We start from the raw sequence: 7,229 nt of genomic DNA, 5'->3' as shown, positions 1-7,229 counted from the left end.
ATCCCATGCACTTCTGCTCAAATCAAGGTGCAAACATAAGCGCATGATATAACCAAAGACAATTTTGGACTGTGCCAAAGTAGTTTTTCACTTCTGAATTGACCTCTAGCACATTATGCATATATGTTATATGCACTAACACGTGATCCGATTGATAAAATGGATTGTGTTGGCAAAAATATAATTATTATATAATCAAAAAAATGTACACAAAAAGGTTACCTAAAAAGCATCATTAATTTTAGGATACAAAAATAAAAAAATAAACAAGGTCATGCTGCTACCAACTATTTACAGAATCACTTACATTTCCAAAGTTCCAATCCTTATGCATAAACTAACTAACAAACTTAAGCAATATGAGCACACAAAAAGGATACTGCATAGTTTCGTGAGATAAAGAAGGGTCAATTATGAGGTGTGGGTCTCAAATACCCTGAGGCCCTTGCTGTTGGCACACAGGGGTCAATGTTTAGGATTACTTCTCTTTTCTGACATAGCAAAGCTGCTAGTGGCCACAGAGCTTCTTATGTCGCCAATGCCCAGGAAGAGTCTATTAAAACCCATGACTCAAGCTGTGAACTCTTAGTTGCAGCAGTATAGCCTTTGCACAGTGAGCCACAGGCTCAGTTACAATTTGCTGCAGGATTGTTGATCCTGTTATATTTGTGCAAGTTTGGATCTGGAAGACTTTTAATGGTTAGCTGCTGGCAGTGAACTATAATCACATGTTGCTTGTTACTTCATCTTCCGCTCTAAATAAGAAGCTTCTGGGAGCAACTCACTGCCAGTTTATTGAGATCATCATAGTGAACCAGTATCTCTAATGTAGTGCTCCTGATACTCTTGAATTGAAACACCCTTAGACAGAGAGGTTCTAAAACTATTCATATTCTCCTGCAAATTGGAATTCACCAGTTAAAACGCTGTATCTTAAACCAAGCGATATCCCTATAGCTTGATCATCCTATAATTTTATTTAAATTATTGGTTACATTCTAAAAGTAAATTTAAGAATTATATTTTGATCAGTACGACAAGTGTTATACACATATCTTAAATCTTGTATGGGCTAAAAAGCATGTTTTCAAAAGATTGTGGTCCTGATTCATAATGGAACGCATGTATAAGTGTATATACACTGTATATAGTTTTGAAGATGCGTCCAGGTCTCATTGAGTAGCAGATGAGTCCTTTTGAAAATTGACACACTTCTCAGAAACTTAGGTCCATGTAATCTTTTATTTTATATGCTACAAACTTAATTGCTATGAATCATCATTTAAATTTGAATAACCAATCTAACACAGCAGGAACAACTTCCTGGCATGCTTAAAAAAAATGTAAAATCCTAATTTATGGTCAAGCGACTACTAAAGTCTCAATAAGTGTCTGTGAATAATTTCCAAACCTCTAATTACATGCGCGTCGCTTGGTCGGGTGTTCATCATCACCATCATCTGTTACTTACACCTCTCTCTCCCCACCAGCAAATAAAAACACATTTTCAGCTGTACCTGTGACCATGTCTTAATCCATATGTAAAGAGCAAATGAGAGAAAGTGTATATTTAGGGGCACTCCGGGGTAGCCAATGCAAAAAAATGTATATATTTATTTTGTTATGTATGCATTAAATCTGCAATAAACAGACTAGGTTGGTTGGTGTAAGGAGCAAAATAATTAAAAACAATAAATAAAAGACATATGTACTGTATGGTTAAACAAATGCAACAAAAATTGCATTACTTTGCTGCAACTATCAATATTTAAATATTAAGTATGCAATTTTAAATATTTAGTATTCCTCTAAATGGATAGAATGATCACTAAATTATCAAAGCAGTATATTAAACTGATTTTGGTTAAATTTGTAGTTAAACATACACTCTTTTTCTCTTTTGTTCTTTGAATTTCTTTGCGTTCAGGGTGCACCCTTTGGGACTATATTAATCCTTAATAGTCTTAAATCAGACTTATTGAGGAGTATTACCTATAAATCACACCTGGGGGTGTTTTTTTGTTTTTTTGCTGGCTTGCAAAGGCAAGTTTGCCTTCAAAAGCCAGCGCCGCTTTAAATTTTAGCTATCAACTTGCCGATCTCGCGCGGGATGACAAAAAACGGACTATGATGCATTTACCCCCTGGTGTGGTAGATTTTCTTTCTCCTACGCAATTTAATATGAACGCAATTGCTTGAACCCTTACTGCACATTGCCAACGTTAGAGGATCCCTTCCATTCCTTTTTCACGCCTCTTCAAATGTAAGGAGTCGTAAGTGTCAACAGTCACTGACCTAAACAGCTGTAGTTGTGTACATTCAAATTCTGAGCATGCACAGTGTGAGAAAACACAAAGACATGCACACAATCAAGTCAAGCCCTATATGTCTATATTAACGTATAGTGTATCAACAACACATTGGTACTCTGAATTCCGAACACCGATATTTTGATGCCTCAAGTCAATCAAAATATATGTTACCCCCTCTGCTTTCCTATTAGCTGCTTATATAATAAATACTGTACTCTGTATACAGTAAGCCATCCCTGATGAGGTCCTGTGCGATGAAATGCATTTGTTACTGTTCACTGCTTTACTATTGGCGGCTTACAACATATTACTATAAAAAAAGAAGAAAAAGAGTTCTGCATTAGAGGCGCTCTCAATCCATACTGGTATCGTGACAAGAGTACAGACATTTTAAAATCATATATTTATTATGCGTATCCTTAAAATATTGTATGTGCCCGACTCCAGTAATGTACATATTTAACCTTTCAATGTAGATTTTAAATATTGCAATGCACAATTTGGCACCCCCTTCTCTCATCATCTTCTAGATTTCATAGCCTGTAAAATACAGGCATCATGAGAGGTGGTTGCAGGTTTTGAGGACTAAGTAGTTTTCAGACGTAAGTTCATTAGTGTGGTGCATCTTGTGTGCAAACGCTCTGAACATGCGCCAGAACCGAACTTACACCAATGAGCGCAATTGCATGTAATTCATGTCCGAATGCAAATGACACTAATGATTGCCTACGACTTGAAGGGTAGAATGGGGGAGGGGGGGGGGGGCATCCTGAGGGTGTGCCAATGCAGATGCGGACATTTTATGTTCAGGGTATAGCTTAAGTAACTGTTTTTTAGCCATATCAGTAGTGCCAGCTACAAGGCAGGTATAAGTGCCGACTGATAGTGATGGCTACTCAGTGCCAGACCATGTATTTGCATGTAAGGGAAACTATAGAAATGCATTTTATGAACAGTATGCATTAAGAACATCCCGATTTCTATATTTATTTAAGCTAAAAAAAAACATTTTTTAAAACATATATTTTTATTAGTGATTATAGTATTAAGAGTTGTAAATTTGTTTTATCATTTTTTTTACATGCATTCTGATTGGATATTATATTGTACATATGCCTGTTTGTATGCTGAGCTCTGTTCTATCTGTCTACATATGACAAGTAGCGTATAGCCCGACTGTACTTGTACCCAGATTTAAATGGAAACGTATCTTGATATCCACTTGTATTTGAATATATATGTATATGTGCGAACGCGTTATGTGCTTTTTTTTAAAAGCAAGTTACGTTCACATTGTGTTCCAAGATGAGTCAGGTCCATGGAATGTATTTATAGTTTTATATTGGTGAAGTTGATTTCTATTAAACACTTTCTTACATTATATTTTCTTTTGAAGAACGTGAACTAGCAGAAAACCGACATCTATGACAACATTGATATGCTATTATAAGGAAGATCCAGAGATCTATGGAGGCACATTTTTTTAGATGGAAAAATTCTGTAATAATTTCAATGTCAAATAGCTAACTGTTCCTTGTTCTTGCATGTAAATCACAGTGGATACATTTTTTCAAATAATCATACAAGCTATGTCATTTAGAGCGAGGTACTACTGGCCCTACTCTCAAAACTATGTAAATACAATTATTAGAAGCAACAATGAAAAACACTCCCTTATGATATTCAGAATGGCAATTTCTTTTTATGTATCTGTTGTTTATCAGGTGATGCCCTGTAAATTGTGATATTAAGTGGCTGCTTACCAAATATAAAGTTAAACAAGGGTTAAGGTACTTTAATTATCTGAATCAAATGTCCTTAAACTACTTTTTCTTCTGGATACATAAGAAGGTAGTTTGTGGGAGAATGATCAGGTCAGCACCCAAAGGTTTCCTTAAAATTACCCTACGCATTTCATTCATTATGGATTTCAAGAGGGAGATAGTCTCACTGATATCTGAATAATTACTTTTTATAGCCAGCATCAGGTGTTCTATATCACTGCACTTTTGCCAACAGTGTCATTTCCAGTTTAATATGGAAAAGTTATATACCGGTAATGTCTTACCAATTAATAAAATCATATTGCGCATGTGCCAGTATAAAAACACCTGTAAAGAAAATTAATTTGTGGATATTCCAAGAGGGTAAATTAACCTGTGCATGTGCATTATGCAGGATTATTATATCAGAACTAGAGGTGCCAACTGACGCCCGTTTCATTTTACCTACATATTTAAATTGCATATATATTCTAATAAATATATGACTGATATCTTCATGCAGGTCATAAGAAATTTTAATTATAAAAATTCTGAATTATTAAAATTTGTGATTGTTCTATGATTCAAGATCTCTAGTTTACACATATTATAGTGGTTACATTTAAATAAGATGAACATTGCTTTCCAAGGATATTTTTATTCTATTTTAGGTGCATGTTTAACATACTAGGAGCTAGATAATCTTTCAGATTTTGGCGTTCCTAAATATATCAGATTTGTTTGATAAACAATTTCTCAGAATTTGATCAATAAGTATGAAATTAAAGTGTATTTTTGTTCATGACACTGACAATTCTTTTTTCATTACAATTATATTGAGTGATAAAAAGGGCTAACTCTGGAATTAACTGTTTTGTTTTCACATTCTAATAAATATTTCTATTTCCTGAGTTTTGTGTTTTGCATCCTGAATCACACTGTTTCGATATCTTCAATCTTTAAATTACTGAACATAAACAGATAGTATGTTTATTTGTGCTGCAGTTTAATTTTATGTAACAGAATTGGAAAAATGTGTCTTCCATTTTGCTGTGTAGGTTACTATTAGCAGTCCACTAATTTTATATAGTTCTTAGTAATCATCATAATTAGATATCCTTTTTAAAACAGATCAAGAAATTCCTATGGGTTTTAATAGTCTGCCTAAAATATGGATGACCATTTAATAATGTTATTTATGACTATTACCATCAACCAATTCCTCGCAAAGGTAGTTCCGATTTAACCTAAGAAATATAAACCTTATTTCTCCCTAAATCCACAGGACAAATATTTATATAATAAACTCATGCTTATATTTTCAAAAACAACTGCACATAAGGTGTAGCTTCATTTAAATTGTTTTGTATTCTTGATTAATATTCTAATTGTAAAACTCATATATATTATAAAACAGTAAACAGAGTATATTATACAAACTCAACAGGATTTGTTTACTCTATCAATATGAGTGGTATAGCATAGATGTTCATACATTACATTAATTGTCTGTTTTAAAAATATACAAGTTAATATGTGTGTGTTTCTCAGCTATTAGGTGTAAAGTTGTGTGAATAATTTTGTACTGTGTGGTGGAGGGATGTAGAATAAATCAGTGCCTATTGTGAAGGGTGTGTGATGTGCTTTGTAGTGTGTGGAGGGGGAAGCTGCGGGGGAGTGGTGAGAGAGAAAACCCTCAGAATAGACTCCATTTTAAGCATTCAAACTTCCACTTATATTTCCCAACAATCTGAATCAAAATTATATTCTCACACTATAAACTCCAATTTTCACACATGGCACATTACAAACCTTTAATCATTTCCCAATCCACAATCGATTCTAAACACTGTAGACCATAATCCTATTTCATTGTGCCTCCTGAATCGAATGTAAATATATATATTGGCACAATAATAGAAAATATACAGCAATAAACAATTGGCGCAAACAACAGTATTGTATAATAATATTTCAAAAAGAGTCCACGAAAACACCTCTTCCACGTGTGGAGGCAGCCTTCCTTATATTGGGTGGTAAGTCCAGAGTATATAGATAGGTATAGTGCAGGAATCGGCGCTCAAGGTGTGACAGTATTGGAAAATAAACCAAAGTTCAGTGGAAAATATAAGTCATAAATAAATGGATCTTTCAAGATTCTGGATAGTCCTCTTGGACCAAGGTTATAAGTCCAGTCTTACATATATGTAAAAGACAGAAAAACAGAGAAATCAGAGGACTAGTGTGTATATGTGATAGCCATAACCATAATCACCACACTAAAAGATCAATAAAATAGCTTATCTGCATAAACTGCTCTTATTCAAAGGCAGGGACCGTTTAGCTGTGTAGCAACTTCCAGAATAATAATATAACCAGCTTCCCCGGTATCACAATGTTTCTCCAGAAATCTGCATAATCATCATCATCATCATCATCATCATCATTTATTTATATAGCGCCAACATATTCCGTAGCGCTTTACAATTGGGGACAAACGTAATAAACTAATAAACAAACTGGGTAAAACAGACAAAGAGGTGAGAAGGCCCTGCTCGCAAGCTTACAATCTATGGGACAATGGGAGATTGACACATGAGGTTAAGTATACATTTTGCATCTTGGCCCAGCCAGACTGCAAAGGTAGGGTGACTCATAAGCTAAATGATCCTGTCACACAACAATGTTGGTCCAGGGGTAGTTGTCTTGTGTGAAATTGTGTACCAGGCTAAAGGTAGTGGGGTTAAGATGGTGGTTGAGGAATATTATAAGCTTGTCTGAATAGGTAGGTTTTCAGAGAACGCTTGAAAGTTTGTAGACCAGAGGAGAGTCTTATTGTGCGAGGAGAGAGTTCCATAGAGTGGGTGCAGCCCGAAAAAAAGTCCTGTAACCGGGAATGGGAGCATGTAATGAGGGTGGATGAGAGACGCAGATCTTTTGCAGAACGGAGTTGCCGAGTTATAATCAGCACATCTGTATGTCTGTTCCTCAATCATACACCAGTCACAAAACCTCTCCTGAAGAAGTCATTTAGACGAAACGTGTTGAGGCTTTGCCACTGACTGTGCATCCCTGTCCTGAGTCTACCTGGAGTATCTAACATTAAGTTTTCTGTGCGGAGACTGTGGGAAGTTCCTGTGTACACCCGAAGGGA

This window comes from Mixophyes fleayi, chromosome 11 (genome assembly GCF_038048845.1).
Source record: "Mixophyes fleayi isolate aMixFle1 chromosome 11, aMixFle1.hap1, whole genome shotgun sequence".
In the NCBI taxonomy this organism is placed as follows: Eukaryota; Metazoa; Chordata; class Amphibia; order Anura; family Limnodynastidae; genus Mixophyes; species Mixophyes fleayi.
The sequence above is the reverse complement of the archived record's forward strand: the minus strand, read 5'-3'. Positions refer to the sequence as shown.